Source organism: Carcharodon carcharias, chromosome 5 (assembly GCF_017639515.1).
Source record: "Carcharodon carcharias isolate sCarCar2 chromosome 5, sCarCar2.pri, whole genome shotgun sequence".
Taxonomy (NCBI): domain Eukaryota; kingdom Metazoa; phylum Chordata; class Chondrichthyes; order Lamniformes; family Lamnidae; genus Carcharodon; species Carcharodon carcharias.
Genome location: NC_054471.1, coordinates 69,501,251 through 69,519,998, shown reverse-complemented (window position 1 = coordinate 69,519,998; position 18,748 = coordinate 69,501,251). Strand labels below are relative to the sequence as shown.

Here is an 18,748-nt window from a genome sequence, read left to right as displayed (position 1 = left end):
GGACTTCCGGATTCGGGCCTCCAGCACCATTTTCACTTCAACAAAGAGCTTGTCCATCTGTGTGAGAATTCAGACCTACAACTTGGACTGCCAACCTATTATTGTTCTGAGCAGCAACCAGATTATAACTGGTACCTATAACATAACTAACACCTTAACAACAATGGAAACAGCTGTCCACTTAAAAGAGTGGAATTTGAGAGCTGCAGCAACAGAGCATTTGAACGGCCATAGATTTGATTCTGAAATGGTGTCACTGGGATATAGAAGGTAACTTTCTAACTCCTCACTTCTGATGAGGAGCTTTTCCATTGGCACTGCAGATCAGAAAGTTGAGCTTGTACTGTCCATTTGCAGTGATGGCAATGGAAATGCAATATCAGAAACATTATGCTGCATTCTATGTTTATAAGATCCCATATGGAACTCCTATTGTGACTCCCAAAGGGTTAACTCAATAAATATAGATGTGTGAAGTGAGAGAGATGGGTTTAAATAGAAAACATTTGAACTAACAAAATTAAAATGATTCAAAAGCAAATGACTATGCTTCATCAAAGTAAAGAACTGAAAGGTTACAGACTCATAAATAAAATGTGCATTAGTTAATACTGCTGCCTTGCAAAATGAACTGGGTGATAAATTTTAATGTTATCTGACAGCTAAGTGGTGGAAGAAGAAGTGATGGGTGATCTAAGGAGACACAGTTTGAATGCAATGTTATCACCATGACCAAACTCCACAGGAATATGAGCTAATTGTTGTGTAGTCAAGCTGTTGTGAATATAAGGGGTTTGACAGGGGTGGTAATGTCATGACCAACAAATAGCCAGCAACCCCTGGGCTATTAATAATGGTAAGAGGCTGATTTTGAAGAGGTACTTTAATCCTTAAAAACCCTATGGTTTATTAGAACTTTTATGTTCATTATTATTTTCCAACTTCTAGTTTGTTAATACTGTAACATAAATACCAACCTACAAATGTCAGGCTTGAGGAGTTGCAGTGCAAACTTCACTTTTTAAGCTTTAGTGTAAATAACTGCACTCTGAACCTAATGCCTTTTCAGGATAAATGTAATGTTTAATGCTGCACTCACCAAAACACATTAGCTCCTAAAGTTCACAGATGGAACATTTTCATGCATGTTTTCAGAATAAGAGTAAGTCTTGTAGTTCTGTTCATGAAAAGTGATAAATAAGCAGTTATGAAATTAAGTTTTCAGTTCTGTCCTCTAAAAGTTACACCAGGCTGACTTACAATGCAATGTGCAGATGAAAACAATTATTCAATTACTGGGGTTAAGCATCAGATTTTTCATGCAAACGCAAACAGATTCAAAGAGCCTAGGGGCTAAACTCAATAGCCCCCAAAAACAGGCGATGGGATCACGATGCGCGATTAAACTGCGCCTGTCTTTTGGGATGCAGGCAGTCCGCCAGCTTCATGCTGCCTGCTTATTTCAATGATTGCTGCGTCTAGCCAGCACTAACTGCGCTGTTGAGTAGCTGGATGCACCAGCAGGAGGGCCAAATTCATAATTTGCTAACACCAATTAAAGCTAACTAACCCCTCTTAAAGAGGAAGTGAATTGTGGCTGGAACAAGTGCTGACTGTTGTGAATCAGACCTGCAAAACCATGATGAATGGCACAACATGGGAAAGAGCAGGCTTTAAGGTTTTTGGGCATTGCATTGGAGTTATTGGTGGGGGAATTGGAAAAGAGGGGAGATGTCCTGTGTCTGCAAATCCTCCAGGTGCTCAAAAGGCAATGGGAGCAGAAAGTCATGGAGGTCAATGCCAGGAGTCAAGCCTCAAGAACCTGAAAGCAGTGCTTCAAAAAGCTCAGTGACCTCACACAAGTGGTCCAGATGCATCTTCAAATGTCATATTCCATCAACTGCACCACCATACTCAGGTACTGTTCAATTCACAACACGTACCTACGAACAACCTCTATCAATCAAGACTCATATCTAACATACATATAATTCACCGCACATTCACACTGCTAAACCTGACACACACTTCTCACAGGTTAAAAAACATTGCCAACAAATGCACCTGTGACAGCCACAGAAACCCAACATGACTCTCATTGACACATTTCCCTCTCTTGCAGGACAAGGTGGTCGCACACAGCTGGAGGCAGCAGGAACTAATTGGAAGGGGCAGGCAGGTTTGTATGCCCTTGCCCCCAAGGAGGAGTTGGTGTTGGCCACTATTGGGACGCCATTATTGGGACGTAGCTATCAGTGAATCTGAAACTATCAAGATGATGATATCTTCATAGGTAACCCTCATTCTCACATTCTACCTCCTCCTCATCTCACAATATCTTCTGATTTACAAGCTGCATATTATAGAAATGTGCACCTCCAATCAAGATGCCAAGGTGGGTCTAACTTCCCCTGTACCTGCGCTGAGGCTTACAAAGTTGTCAAAAAAAGTAGTAAGCCTGAGGATTGGGAGTTTTTTTAAGAATTCAGCAAAGGGGACCAAGAAACTTATAAAGGAAGGGAAAACATAATATGAGAGTAAACTAGCGAGAAACATAAAAACAAGCTGTACAAACTTCTAAAGGTATGTTAAAAGGAAAGATTAGCAAAGGTAAACGTGGGCCCATTACAGGCAGAAACAGGAGAATTTATCATGGGAATAAGGAAATGGCAGAGGAGTAGCACTGGAGAAATTAATGGGACTGGAAGTTAATAAATACCTTGGATCTACATCCCTGAGTGCTGAAAGAGGTGGGCAGGGAGAGAGAGAATGGATGCATTGGTGGTCATCTTTCAAAATTCTATAGATTCTGGAATGGTTCCTGCAGATTGGAAGGTAATACTAATATTTAAGAAAGGAAGGATGGAGTAAATGGGGAACTACAGACCTGTTGGTTTGACATCAGTAGGAGGGAAATCCTGAAATCCATTATAAAGGATGTGATAACTGAATACTTAGAAAATAATGGCAGGATTGGGCATGGAATGGAAGGTAAATGATGTTTGCCAAACCTGTTGGAGTTTTTTGAGAATGTAACTAACAGATTGAATAAGGGGGAACCAGTGGATGTGGCATATTTGGATTTTCTGAAAGCTTTTGTTAAGTCCCACACAAGAGTTTAGTGATCAAAATTAGAGCACATAAGATTGGGGTAATATACTGGCAAGGAATGAGCATTGGTTAACAGACAGAAAACAGAGAGTAGGAATAAATGGATCATTCTTAAGTTGGTGGGCTATGACTCGTGGGGTACCACAAGGATCAACTTGGGCTCCATCTATTCACAATTTATATCAATGATTTGGATGTAGGGACCAAATGTAATATTTCCAAGTTTGCTGATGACACAAAACTAGGTGGGAGTGTGAATGGTGAGGAGGACGTTAAGAGACTTCAAGGAGATTTAGACAGGCTAATTGAGGGGGCAAGAACATGGCAGATGGAATATAAAGTGAAAAAAATGTGAAGTTATCCACTTTGTTAGGAAAAACTTCTGTGGAGTATTTTTTACTGGGTGAGAAATTGGGAAGCGTTGATGACTAAAGGGACCTGGGTGTCCTTGTTCATGAGTCACTGAAAGCTAATATGCAGGTAACAGCAAGCAATTAGGAAGGCAAATGGCTTTATTGCAAGAGGATTTGAATACAGGAGTATTGAGGTCTTGCTGCAATTCTATAGAGCCTTGGTGAGACTGTGCCTGGAGTATTGTGTACAGTTTTGGTCTTCTTACCTAAGGACGGATATACTTGCCATAGAGGGAATACAAAGAAGATTCACCAGACTGATTCCTGGGAAGGCAGGATTATCCTATGAGGTGATATTGAGAAGACTGGGCCTGCATTCTCTAGAGTTTAGAAGAATGGGAGGTGATCTCATTGAAGCATGAAAATTTCTTACAGGGCTTGACAGGGTAAATGAAGGAAGGATGTTTCTTCTGGGTAGGAAGGGAAGGGAGGGGGTCTAGAACCAGGACACACAGTCTCAAAACAAGGGGTAGGCCATTTAGGACTGAGGAATTGCTTCACTCAGAGGGTGATACAAAATCTTTGGAATTCTCTAGCCCAGAGGGTTGTGGAGGATCAGTCATTAAGCATATTCAAGACAGTGATTGATAGGTTTCTAGATTTGGGGGGAGATGGTAGTGTAGTGATACTTTTACTGGACTAATAATCCAGTGGCCCAAGCTAATGCTGTAGGAACATGGTTTCAAATCCCACCACGGCAGCTAATTGAATTTAAATTCAGTCACTAAAATTTTGGAATATACAGCTGGTCTCAGTAATGGTGACCATGACAATTATCATCAATTGTCCTAAAAACCCATCTGGTTCAGGAATGTCCTTTAGGGAAGGAAATCTGCCATCCTTACCTGGTCTGGCTTACACGTGATTCCAGACTCACAACAATGCAGTTGACTCTTAACTGCCCTCTGAAATTGTGATGACTCTATGGAGCAGACTCGTTTTGTCAAGAAACAGTTCTTTATTACAGAGACATGTTCAGTGCTCGCACTCTCAACTAGATCTCTCATCAGAAAAGCCTGCCTTGCAGATTGCCCACACTAAGTGCTCACTGGTCGGAGCCCCCACAGTACTTCACATGATCCGTGATTGACAGGAGGGAGTGACTATACATCCAGTTACCACATTTCCTCTCCCTTTAGTTTTTTGCAATTACGTTTTACAGAAAACTATTTAAATAATCCAACAAACGTATATACAATATCAGGTGATTATAAATCAAGTCTCTGAGGTGCTCTTCTTTTACACCTAGAGCAGCGTAGCTCTACCACTGGAGATTCCTGAACAGGATCGATAAGATCTAGAGCTACACTGTGGGACACATCATCAGAATTAGGCAGTTCAGGATTTGGCAACGCTTCTGAAACATCTGGATTGTCTGTTCTAGGTCGATCACACACCCAATGTTTCTCTGGCATGAGTATGATCTATGTGCTTATGGATGATTCTATCTCCCACTTGTATTTGGAAAGATAATGGACCAGTCTCTGAAACAATGGCTCCCAGAGCCCAGCAGGGTCCACTGTCGAACTTTCGCATGTATACTGTGTCACAGGATGTGCGAGCTTCACTGTGTATATCAGGGTTAAATTTCTGATTTCATGCTACTTTCCCCTCTAAATTCAGAAACACCACCAGAATTTCATTAATTACTTTAATGGTGTTGAAACCATGGTTGAATGTGGAGTTGTACGATAACTGAAGAGAAACCATGAAAGTTGAGATTCCACAGTGCCTTCCAATAACTTTTTCATACCAGGCAAGCATCTTCATCTTTGACATGCCTGGATGCACACTGTGGAGCTCTGTCAAGAGTGGCTCTCTACCTTGCGATGGTACAACAACTCTTGAACTCCACAACTCAATCCCGTCTTGACAGCTTAATTCCATGTTTCTGACATGGAACGGTCTCAATTCTTCAGATACAGGTGAGTTTGGTCATGCTTGCAAAACAATATCTCTGACTTTCGACAATATTGGATCTCTGTTCATCCAATTTCTAATTTGTTTCACACACACAGGCGAAGAATCTAAGAAATTCAGCCATGACACTAATTCTTGTGGAATGGGAGTATTTACAATACTATCTGGTAATGGGAGGCAACTGAGTGCATCTGCATTTGCAATGCGTAGGCCAGGGCAACACATAAAACTTTATTCATACGCAGATAACATCAGGGCCCAGGGTTATATTCTTACTGATGCTATTGGTGGAATAGCCTTATCCTCACTGAGTAATCCTGTTAATGATTGATGGTCCGACACAATGGTAAAATATCATTCGTGTAGGTATTGGTGAGACTTTTTTTTTTTTACACAGCATGGGCCTTTCTGATCCATTTTCCATTTTAAGTGATAACATGGCTCCTACACCTTAAGGAGAGGCATCACACGTTGATACCAACTCTGTCAATGAGTTGTAATGCACCAATAAACACCACAAATGCAGCAATTTCTTTCCTTTCACAAAAGCTTCTTCCTGTTGTGAACTCCATGATCAACGGTGGTTCTCTTTTAGCAGCGAGTGTAATAGTGTCAAAACAGTTGACAGGTTGGGTTAGAAGCAGCTATAGTAGTTGATCATACCCAGAAAGGATTTGAGGTCTGTTACATTGGATGGTGGTGGTGCATCTTTTATTGCCGGAACTTTATCTTCTACTGGATGCAAACGCATGCCGTCCACCTTGTGACCTAGATAAGTGACCTCTTGCGCTTGAAATGTGCATTTTTTTCTTCTTTAACCATATGCCGGCTTCCATGAACCTTCTTAGCACCTCCTTCAGGTTGGCCAAGTGTTCGGTCTCGGTTGACCCAATGACGAGAATATCGTCCAAATATACTACCGCTCATGGGAGGCCTTGCAAAAGACTCTCTATTTTTGTCTGGGAAACAACACATGCTGGTGAGACTCCAAAGGGTGCACGAGTGATAGACACCCTTGTGTGTGTTAATAGTCACGTATTCTCTCGATGTGCTATCCAGCTCTAATTGTTGTTAGGTGGGGCTCATATCCAATTTTGTATAGGATTTGCCTCCAGCCAGCTTGGCATATAAGTTGTCTATCTTTGGAATAGGGTACTTCTCCAGTTTTGCTGCCTTATTTATTGTCAATTTATAGTCTCCACAGATGCACATGGTGTGGTCAGACTTAACTGCTGGAACTATGGGTGTGGCCCCCTCTGAGAATTGGACAGGTTGGATGATGCCCAGCTTTTCTGACTACACAGCCTTGCATCCACCTTTTCTTTCAATATATCAGGCACAGGCCTGGCCTTAAAGAAATGTGGTGTCACTTGAGAAAAAACATGTTGTATTTCCTTAGAGGCTCTGGGATTCCATCTGATTTTAGGTGAAATATCTCAGGGTTTGATCTTCTGTAGCCAATCCCGACCTAAAAGACTGGGTCCATCTCCTTTCATTATTATTACAGGCAGTTGGGCTGTCAGTCGCTTGCAAGAGACTGGGACAGACGCGATGCCCTTTACTTGAATAGATTATCCTGTGTAAGTTCTTAATTTAGCGGTTGTCCGCTCCAAGTTTATTGGCTGTCTTCCTTCATTAAGGTACCTGAAAGTGTGCTCTCCTATCACCATAGTTGAGGCCCCAGTATCTACTTCCATTGTCAGTGGCTTCCCATTCACTTCGTCACCATAATAGGCTCAGTGTTCATAGCAGTCACATTATATTGGGCAGAATTTTAAGGTCAGTGGGCAAGTGCAAATAGCAGGTCCAGGACCAGCTGGGGAATGAACCGCGATCGGTCCCTGACCAATCGCACCAGTGGCGTGTGAAGCTCAGCACTGCTGGGGGAGGGCCGGGAGGAAGGTGGATGCTGACGTCAGTGCAGGCATGGGCGAGCGCTAACAGAAAGCTCCCTGAAGGCAGAGAGCTGCCTCAGGGAACTGAAGAACAGAAAGGCATCAAATAATGTTTTTATTAGGAAGAAAACGTGCAAGCATCACAATCAGTCACCTGAACATATACTTGATAAAATGTTGATCATAGATTTTTCCTTCTCTTTCTGCCTCTCATCCTGCCCCTAGATGTGTTTTCATGAAAATGCAAAGTCCACCTGGTCGATCCGCCCATCCACCAACCGTAAGGTTGGAAGGACCACGATAAACCTGAGACAATTGCACCTTTAATTACCTTAATCGGCCTCCAAATTGTCGGCGGGCACGTTTCCGACTTATTCGTGAGCCTGCCAACTGAAATATTACACGAACGCGGGATGACGTAGGGACACTCGCACGACATCATCTTGCTTGATTTCTCGTCTGATCGGGTCAGGCTCGCACCTGCCTGCCGAGCTAAAAATTCTGTCCAAGGAGTAAACATCAGGAGCAGCAGCTTCAGCCTTTGCTGTGCCCGTTACTTCTATCATGTTTGTTTACTGTTTTGCCGACCGCTTCAACTTTTTCTGGCATTGCCTAACCCGTGACCCCTCTTATGGCAGTATTATCATTCTGCCTCTTTGAATTTACAGGTATCTGCTCCATGGTCACCTCCACATCTTTAGCAATTTTGTCTTGAAACTGATGATGAAGCGTTTCTGTTGGGTTTCTTAATGTTTCTCACAGCGGACATTGAATCACACTTTAATTCTGCAGGTCTGGCTTTTGCGCCACACTCGGCGGTAGGTTCCCGTCTGACATGAAGTACGGCGCCATTATCCATGTGTTACAAAGCCTGCGAGTCTCTTGCAGCACTTTCCCAGGCGATGGAGATTTCCAGGGTGTGTTTAAAATCGATATCAACCTCGGCAAGCAATCAGCGCTGAGTGGCGTCATCCTTGACTCCTCATTCCAATCGGTCCTGCAGCATATTGTTTAAAACATCTCCGAAATCGCAGTATTCTGTTAACTGCTTGAGGTTCACTACAAATGTTGCAATGGACTCTCCCAGGGCCCGAACTCTTGAAATGAATTTAAAGCGCTGCATTATCATGGGTGGTATCGGCTGGAAGTGTGTTTTCACTAGGTCCACTAATTCGCTACATAACTTGGAATTGGGCGCGCTTGGGGCAGTCAGGTTATGAATCGAGTTACATGTTTTACTGCCTCATACACTTAAGAGGATCGCTTTCCGCTTTTCTTTGGTGGTTATTTCATTTGCTACAAAATAAAATCCGAGACGCTTAACATATTGGCTCCAGTCTTCATATTAGCATCATATGGGTCGATTCTTCCAATCAGTGGCATGACTGATGTGTAGTTTTTAAAATTTGATTTACTCACAGTAATAGGGCGAGGTTCAGAGTCAACGTTGATTTTACCCTCATGGCCAAATGTGGTGACTATGTGGAGCAACTGGTTTTGTCAAGAAACAGTTAAACTTTATTACAGTAGTGCTTGCACGCTTGACCAGATCTCCCATCGAAAAAGCCCCACCCCATGGATTGCCTGCGCTAAAATCTCATTGGTCAGAGCCCCCACAGTACATCACATGACCAATGATTGGCAGGAGAGAGTGACTACACATCCAGTTACCAAAGAAATGGTGTGGCAAACCATTTAGTTCAAGGACAATTAGGAATAGGCAACAAATGTTGGCCTTGCCAGTGATGCCCACATCCCATGAAAATTTTTTAAAAAGGCTGGCCTCCTGTTCCTGTTCACTCTGTTCCTATGAACATATGCTGGGTCTTGACTAAGGGTCAAGGTGTAGGATATCCTGTCTTAGTGTATTCCTAGCCCTGGCCCCACCATTCCCTTTGCCAATAACCTTATAGTGAAAATCTGTACCCCCATAAGGCCACCTTGGAAGCTCAGTATTAAGGCTAGGACCCAGCATGGTTGGGTCTTGACTAAGTTTGGGCCCACTCCAGCACAATGCCATTGAATTTCTAGTGGAATACCTGTGGAATGGCTTTGCAGTCTTGTGATCAAAATATATTCTCTCTGATATGACAACAACACTGTAAGTGTTTACTGTTTCAATGGTGAATGATATGAATTTTAAAAATATAAATAAGCACCGATAATCTGCTATGGAAAGTAAACTGGGAAAGGCATGGACTTCTTTTTAATGAATCCAATGGAAAGAAGATGACTGGCAACAAATACGCATTGAAATGTAAACAGATATTTCTTCAAATCCATGTACATCTCTTCCCAACTTTCCTTGGTAGTGACAAACCTAGACAGTTGCAATGGCCTTCTTAATGCTGAGGTGATAATGCAGAAACACATAGTAGAAATTAGGCAATTTGGGGACAAAATTCAACATTGGCAGATTGGCAGCCAGTTATACGCGCCACAAAACCTTCCTTTCCATTGAATTCACTGGAAACAAATATGGGGCAGGGTGTTAAATGTCTGTTGCTGCCTGTTTTACTCCCCGGCCAAATTTGAATTTCACCTTGTATGCTTCAGCTGGAGGTGTTCTGAATTCAGCTAGCTCTGTTACATTTTTCTACTCAACATAAACTTACCAGTCATATGACAGGGATTGGTGAAGCCATAACGTGTGTTCCTTAGTTGAAGATAAGACGAGATACATAATGTGTTAAGTGGGAGGTTGTGTATACTTACCTGACTTCTACAATCGCTTCTTTATACTGTGTACTGTATCATGGGACCACTACATCACATCTTGTCTTGGTGGCAGTGATTGCCTGCAGTTTAAGACACGCTCCCTTAAAAGTACATGTGCGTCATATCCCAACAACCAAACCCTGCCCCCCTGCCAACTGAAAAATAATAACCTCAGCAGAGGTTATAGATCAAAGGATCAGGGAGGTGATGGCGTAGTGGTATTGTTGCTGGACTAGTAATCCAGAGACCCAGAGTAACACTCTGGTGACACGGGTCCGAATCCCGCCCTGGCAGATAATGGAATTTGAATTAAATAAAATCTGGAATTAAAAGTCCAATGTAAAAACCCATCCTCCTCGAGGGAAGGAAATCTGTCATCCTTACCTGGCCTACTTGTGACTCCAGACACACAGCAATGTGGTTGACTCTTAAATGCCCTCTGAAGTTCCATGATACAGTATTCAGTTGTAACAAACCGCTACAAAGACACAAAAAAGGAATGAAACCGGGTGGACCTAGGCACCGGAAACGACAACAGCAATCGCAGCCCTGTCAACCCTACAAAGTCTTCCTTACAAACATCTGGGGGCTAGTGCCAAAATTGGGAGAGCTGTCTTGCAGACTAGTCAAGCAACAGTCTGACATAGCCATCCTCATGGAATCATAGTTTACAGATAATGTCCCAGACTCCAAAATCATCATCCCTGGGTATGTCCTGTCCCACCAGCAGGACAGAGGGGACAGCACAGTGGTATACGGTTGGGAAGGAGTTGCCCTGGGAGTCCTCAAAATTGACTCTGGACCCCATGGAGTTTCATGGTGTCAGGTCAAACATGGACAAGGAAACCTCCTGCTGATTACCACGTACCGCCCTCCCTCAGCTGATGAATCAGTACTCCTCCATGTTGAACATCACTTGGAGGAAGCACTGAGAGAGGCAAGGGTGCAGAATGAACTCTGGATGGGGGACTTCAATGTCCATCACCAAGACTGGCTCAGTAGCACCACTACTGGCCGAGTCCTAAACAACATAGCTGCTAGACTAGGTCTGTGGCAGGTGGTGAGGAAAAAATATACTTGACCTCATCCTCACCAACTTGCCTGCCACAGATGCATCTGTCCATGACAGTATCGGTAGGAGTGACTACCGCACAGTCATTGTGGAGACAAAGTCCCATCTTCACATTGAGGATACCCTCCGTTGTGTTGTGTGGCACTACCACTGTGCTAAATGGGATAGATTTCGAACAGATCTAGCAACTCAAGACTGAACACTGAGGCACTGTGGGCCATCAGCAGCTGCAGAATTGTTCTTGAACACAATCTGTAACCTCATGGCCCAGCAAATACCCAACTCTACCATTACCATCAAGCCAGGGGATCAACTTTGGTTCAATTAAAAGTGCAGGAGGACATGCCAGGAGCAGCACCAGGCATTACTAAAAATGAGGTGCTAACGTGATGAAGCTATAAAACAGGACTATTTGCGTGCCAAACAGCATTAGCAGCAAGTGATAGACAGAGCTAAGAGATCCCACAAACAACAGATCAGATCTAAGCTCTGCAGTGCTGCCACATCCAATCATGAGTGGTGGTGGATAATTAAACAACTCACTGGAAGAAGTGGCTCTACATATATCCCCATCCTCAATGATGGAGGAGCCCAGCACAGCAGTGCAAAAGATAAAGCTGAAGCATTCGCAAAAATCTTCAGCCAGAAGTGCCGAGAGGATGATCCATCTCGGCCTCCTCCAGAGGTCTCCAGCATCACAGAAGTCAGTCTTCAGCAAAATCAATTCACTCCATGTGATATTAAGAAATGGCTGAAGGCACTCGATACTGCAAAGGCTATGGGCCCTGACAATATTCTGGCAATAGTACTGAAGACTTATGCTCCAGAACGTGCCACGCCCCTAGCCAAGCTGTTACTGTACAGCTACAACACTGGTATCTACCCGGCTATGTGGAAAATTGCCCAGGTATGCCTTGTACACAAAATGCAGGACAAATCCAGCCCGGCCAGTTACTGCCCCATCAGTCTACTCTCGATCATCAATAAAGTAATGGAAGGGGTCATCAACAGTGCTATCAGTGACACTTGCTTAGCAATAACCTGCTCACTGATGCCCAGTTTGGGTTCCACCAAGGCCACTCAGCTCCAGACCTCATTACAGCCTTGGTTCAAACATGGACCAAAGAGCTGAACTGCCGAGGTGAGGTGAGAGTGGCTGCCCTTGACATCAAGGCAGCATTTGACCGAGTGTGGCATCAAGGAGCCCTAGCAAAACTGGAGTCAATGGGAATCAGGGGAAAAACTCTCCACTGTTTGGAGTCATACCTAGCACAAAGGAAGATGGTTGTGGTTGTTGGAGTTCAATCATCTCAGTTCCAGGACATCACTGCAGGAGTTCCTCAGGGTGGTGTCCTAGGCCCAACCATCTTCAGCTGATTGATTAATGACCTTCCTTCCATCATAAGGTCAGAAGTGGGGATTTCTGCTGATGACTGCACAATGTTCAGCACTATGCATGACTCCTCAGATACTGAAGCAGTCCATGTCCAAATCCAGCAAGACCTGGACAATATCCAGGCTTGGGCTGACAAGTGGCAAGTAACTTTCACACCACACAAGTGTCAAGCAATGATCATCTCCAATAAGAGAGAATCCAATCATCTCCCCTTGATGTTCAATGGCATCACCATCACTGAATCCCCCTCTATCAACATCCTGGGGGTTACCGTTGACCAGAAACTGAACTGGACTAGCCATATAAATACTGTGGCTACAAAAGCAGGTCAGAGGCTAGGAATCCTGCGAGGAGTAACTCACCTCCTGACTCCCCAAAGCTTGTCCCCTGCAAGGCACAAATCAGGAACTTGATGGAAGACTCCCGACTGCGTGGATGAGTGCAGCTCCCACAATACTGAAGAAGCTGGACACCATCCAAGACAAAGCAGTCCACTTGATTGACATCACATCCACAAACATTCACTCCTACTACCACTGACGCACAGTCGCAGCAGTGTGTACCATCTACAATTTGCACTGCAGGAATTCACCAAGGCTCCTTCAATAGCATCTTCCAAACCCACGACCACAACCACCCAGAAGGACAAGGGCAGCTGTTAGATGGGAACACCACCACCTGGAAGTTCCCCTCCAAGTCACTCAATGTCCTGACTTGGAAATATATCGCCGTTCCTTCACTGTCTCTGGGTCAAAGTCCTGGAACTCCCTTCCTAACAGCACTGTCGGTGTACCTTCACCACATGGACTGCAGTGATTCAAGAAGGCAGCACACCACCACCTTCACAAGGGCAACTAGGGATGGGCAATAAATGCTGGCACAGCCAGCGAAGCCCACATCCCATGAATGAATAAAAAAAAGGCCTCCTTTTTCATTCCACATGAGTCTCCCTGAAGCTCTACCCACCAGCTGGTACTGTCATGGCAAAAAGCTGTTAGAACATCTGAGGAAGCTCATAGGTCAGACTTTGAGACTTCCAGGCCTACGTGATTCGGTATAATCAGATATTACCAGATAAGCAACCGGGGAGCTTATAATAACTGTATGAACCTCTGACATAAAAGCCTGTATTTTCGCCCCCAGCTCGGGATCACAGAATTGGGAAGATTCCCTACTCTGCCATCCTGACTTGGGAGAAATACACCCAGATGTTCTAATTGTTGTTCCAGGGGAGCAGATGTTAATGGGAGTTGGGCTTGCTGTCCCTGGGAACAGTGTGGAGGCAGCCACAGAGGCTGCCAGGTGTGGAGGCATGCTGTGTGAAAAGCCTTGGTGATCCAGGACGCGTAAGAAAATGAATAAAACAAAAAGCAGCCCTAGAGCTCTCACACTCCCTCAGCCCCAAACACTCCCCATGCACCATCCTTGCCAATTCATGCCACCTCAAACCCCCACCCACCCCTATGGCCCCTCATAACTTCCATGCCACCTCATGCCCCTCTATGCTAGCCCGTGCCCCTCTACCCAACCCCATGATCCCTCATGCTCTCCATGCCAACCTAAGCCCTCTACTCACCCACATTGCCCTTTCTAGTCCCTATGCCAACTTAGTGCCAACTCATGTCAACCACCATTCTTTGCCCTTACACTTTCCATGCCAAACCACCCAGATGGGAAGACCTCAGAACCCACGCTGAGATGGAATAAAATAAAGTTCTAATTGTCTGTTGATGACTTCACTATTTAAAAAAAAAACTCATTGATAAAAATCTATTCAGTGCATTTAAAATTCCTTTAACTACTTAATCCCTTATAAAAATAAACATTTCCTTCAAATAATCAACCCTTTATAAAAACAAACATTTTTCTTCATAGCCTCACATCAAAGACTTTATAACTACTGAAGTTGTCAATCAAACTGTGAATTGAAAGTCATCCCATTGTGATAATGATAGGTTGTGAAATCAGTCATGCAGCACAAATCCTATAATTATAACCCTTAGACTTATGTCAACAGACAAAGTGAAATGGCAAGCATTATTTTTTTTTAAACTGCAGACTTTTTTTAATTTAAAGGACAGAAGATATAAATGCATTGACAGCTTGACAGTTCCAATGGGTTTATCCATTTTTATGCACATTCATGTCTAATTTTAACAAACTCGAAGGGCACTTGACCTCTCCCAAAGGACATTTACTTCTCCTAAAGGTCTCTGTATACCTATCCAAAAAGATACGCTAGCCCTCCAAAGAACTCCAGTAAGTTTATATCATCTCCTAAAAAATGTAAAGCACACAAGTCGCAGTTTGAACATACCAGTAACAAAAATTGGATCTGTTTGAAATCAGCTGCACTTTTCAATTTGCAGCTGCCTCCATGAACCACAGATGTGCAAACTACAACCTGCACTTGTACCCCCTGGCAAAAATGGTGGGTGCCAGGTTCAGGGGCAGGTCTTCTGGAATTGGGGCTCCAGCACCATTTTAGCTAAGCTGGAGACCCTCTCCATCCCTGTGAAAATTCAGGCCAACGTCTACTAATTAAATATAATTTTCATGGTTTGTGCAATGTCTGAATAGCACTATTGTAAACTTTGCATTTTGGTAGTCTCCTCACAAATATGATAACAATGTTACTGCTGATACTCATTCAGTATCAGCAGTATATCCCCACTGACAATAGAAGCAACCATCTATGTTCTTGGAATGCACAACCAAAAGTATAATTCTAGAAACCTTATAAAATTCGGAATTCTCCCAATAAACTTTATAATGTTATTTGTCTCATCACTGGTTGTTATACTCAACATTAGAAATAAATCATTAGCACACTGGATCTGGCAATCAAATTCACTTTTTTCAAGCTCAGGATAAATAGTTTATAAACTTAATGTAGCTTGATAAAAGTGCTTTAAATTGCCTCTAAGTATTGCCAGGCCAACTTTATGTATTTTATTGAAGATGTTGCTATGCCAGGAAGTTGCCTACTTTCTTATATGTCAAGATCAGTAATGAAGACCCTAGGAATATAATGTCTTATCACATCTGTCAGGGTGTCCCAAAACCCTCATATTAAATTATTTCTTTTATGCGCAATCTGGCGGAAAACAATTTGGCTGCATAGGAAGGTCCCACAAACAGCAAATTAAATGATAGGCAAGCTATGTTGTTGGTACAGGAAGAAATGTTGACCAGGATAATGCAATGTTTATCTTCATATAGTGCCATGGAATTTTAAGGAGGGATGCTCCAATTAGAAGAGGAGTTCCTGAAGGTTGGCACTTCTGGTCAACTCCACATATTTTTCCCAGCCTTTTTTCATTTTCATGGGTCAAAGCTCATTACATGTGTATGGTGGGATTCCCATGTAAAGGAGGACATGGCCACGGCAAAGATGGAAGATACAGTTGGCATGTGAGTGCCACAGCAGCACAAAAAGGTCTGGCGAGTGCTTGCAGAGGAGTTGCAGAAAAACAGGATGGGGGGTGGTGGGGACGGTGGGACGGAAGGTGGCGATGGTATAGCACTGGGGAATGGGGTCATTTGGTCGGCGTACATGGAAGGGTGTTCTTAGGGCCTGGAACCACTGGAGTGAGGAAATAAAGAGATTCTGAGGCATTGGGGAAGGAGATTCTAGCAGAATGTACTTTGGTTTGCCTTTGTAACCTGGCCATCAGGTGCATTGCCCCAGTGTGATCTGAGCTGACAGCACACTTCCTGACGTGCACTCAGATGTTGGCACTATATGGACTTTAATATTGTATTTACTAACTATATTCGGGGGTAACACTTGGTAGATGGGTACGTATTGTGGAAAAGTCAGGGGAGTGGGGCAAACGACTGTAAATGGTTTATGGAATCGATTAGAAATGTGTCACAGCAGCTTGAGCTGAACCAGGCCACACCAGCTTTGAAAAGACCTGAGCTAGTTCAGTAGCCACAGGTAGCATTCTTGACAAACATGAAAATACCTTTTAAAAGAATGGCAGACTTCATGTGGCATTGCTTAAGTCTGAACTAGAACCAATTTCAAACTCCAGATCTTTGCTAGGCTGCAGTAAAATATAATGGATGCATTTCCAACAAGAATTAAGCACATGTATTTGTCCATTGAAATCTATTTTTATATTTTTTCATTTATAACATTACAAATTATATTCTTAACCTCTGTGTAGTTGGTTAACTGAGGGCAAAATGGCAGTTGTAAAAGCTAGCAATCTGTGTTTTGATTTGGCTCAGCTTTGCCTTGTTTAGAAAATTGCATACAAATCATGGTTGCATATCAACCAATTGGGTGAAATAAATTTGAATACGAGCCAATCTGTGCAAGTGTGACACAAACTTTTCCTTTGATTGGCCACTTCTTTTCTTCTCCCACAGGCTCAACTTTCACTGTGACACAAATCCCACTGCCCTTTTGTCAACTGGCTCAGCATGGGACCCAGCCAATTTCCTGCACTCCCAAAACTGGGGAGGTGTTCAATGGCAGCATACTAAAGGAAATGTTCGAGGTCTGATGCCTGGTAGGAGGGTATGCACTCTTGGCTTGAGGTAAAAAAATATAATTTGTAATGTTGCAAATGGAAAAAAATATGAAAAGAGATTTCAATGCACAAATACAAGTGCTTAATTCTCGTTGGAAATGCATCCATTATATCTTACCACAACCTTGGCAGGGATCTGGAGTTTGAAATTGGTTCTAGTTCAGCTTTAAGCAATGCCACAGGAAATCTGCAATCTATTTTTTAAAAGGTATTTTCTCACTTGTCCAGAATGCTGCCTGTGGCTACTGAACTAGGTCACTTTCCAAAGCTGATGTGGTCTGGTTCAGCTCAAGCTGCTGTGACACATTTCTAGCCAATTCCTCAGAATAGTTTGTGCCTCACATCGGCATAAACAGCTGGATGGAGCAAACACTCCATTGACTTGACACCTATTTGACTGCTACATTAAAATGACCCCATTATCTTCAATATTTACATTGTTTGCCACAATATTCCAAACTTTGTCACTTGTCCCCTTAATCCATATAACTGACTTTAACCTTCCTGAGAAATATTAGCTGCACCTTCTGTCCCTCCAATATCTCTTGCTTTAGCTTTGCTTGAAAGTTTAACAAGCTTAATGTTGGTTTTGTATGTACGTAAGAAATAACAGGGGTCCAAGCAGTGACCTTTCCAGTACTGCATTCCCCTCCCCTTAATCTGACACTACAATGACACACAAGCAACTTTGACAATTAAAGAAAAAACATGTATCCCCATTCATCTTTGAAAACAAAATCCATATACAGTTGGAGAGCTGGTATTCAGCTCATTATTTTCTCCCAGACGTACCTCCTGACATTTGGTAGAGGGAGTAATCCTAGACTGGCGATCATCATTCTCTTGATGAAGATCGTCATTTCTGTAAAACATCCCTTTCCTGGTTCTTGCAGCTACAGCTTGTAAGTTTCTATTCAACATGTCTGGATTATTGGACAGATTGTGTCATCTAGGGGCCAGGAGCCTCATTTCCTTTTTGCTAAGGTGCCAAACTGTGAGGATCATGAGCTCTGATTGGTCAATTTAAATTCCTGACAGCTGGATAGCAAGCTGCTAATGTCTGAAAAATATTGCTGTCCTTCGTTTTTCATGACAAATTACCTTTTTTTTTTGCCATTGAGATAGATTTTTAACCAATGTTTATATTATTATGTTATCCCAAGAATGAAGACAAGAAAAATAACACCACAGTTTTTGGCAAATGAATATAGTTTTTCTAATTGGGCCTAGGATTTTGTGTTAGTTGGGCAGTGTGGAGTTGATGCTTGCCCAAGTGTTAGTATATCGCCATTGTTAATATTTTGATATTTTGACTTTTTTTATTTTTTGCAAAGTCTGCTTGGGTAAGAAGACTGGCACAATAAATGTGGAGGCAGGAAAGTGAGTCTGTGGATGTGTGGTACAGCAGTGCACCATTCCAACCCATTGTTTGATGGCTGCCAAAATGCAGGCGATGCTGTGCACGCTGATGGCAAGAATGATGGCAGCCTTGTTTTCCACTCTATGACGCACTTTCCACAGAGAAACATTGAAGCTTGGCTAGAAGGAGACAAAAACAGAGAACTATATAGCCAGCTAACTATTCCTCCCTGTTTACATGCTGGCTCTTGTTAGCTGCAGATATTCTTGCACAGACCCATTGTTGTCTCCCTCACGCTTTGCAGAACCTGCAGGCAAAG

General features: G+C 43.0%; 1 long non-coding RNA gene across 1 annotated transcript in view; it reads right to left on the bottom strand.

Annotated features, from left to right (window-relative positions):
• The window catches only part of LOC121277622, a 41,449-nt gene extending 23,482 nt beyond the window's left edge, over window positions 1–17,967 (bottom strand). Inside the window, exon 1 of the long non-coding RNA XR_005942952.1 lies at window positions 17,862–17,967. This is a non-coding gene — a long non-coding RNA (uncharacterized LOC121277622). The remainder of the gene's footprint in view (window positions 1–17,861) is intronic.
• Between the last annotated feature and the right edge of the window lie 781 nt (window positions 17,968–18,748).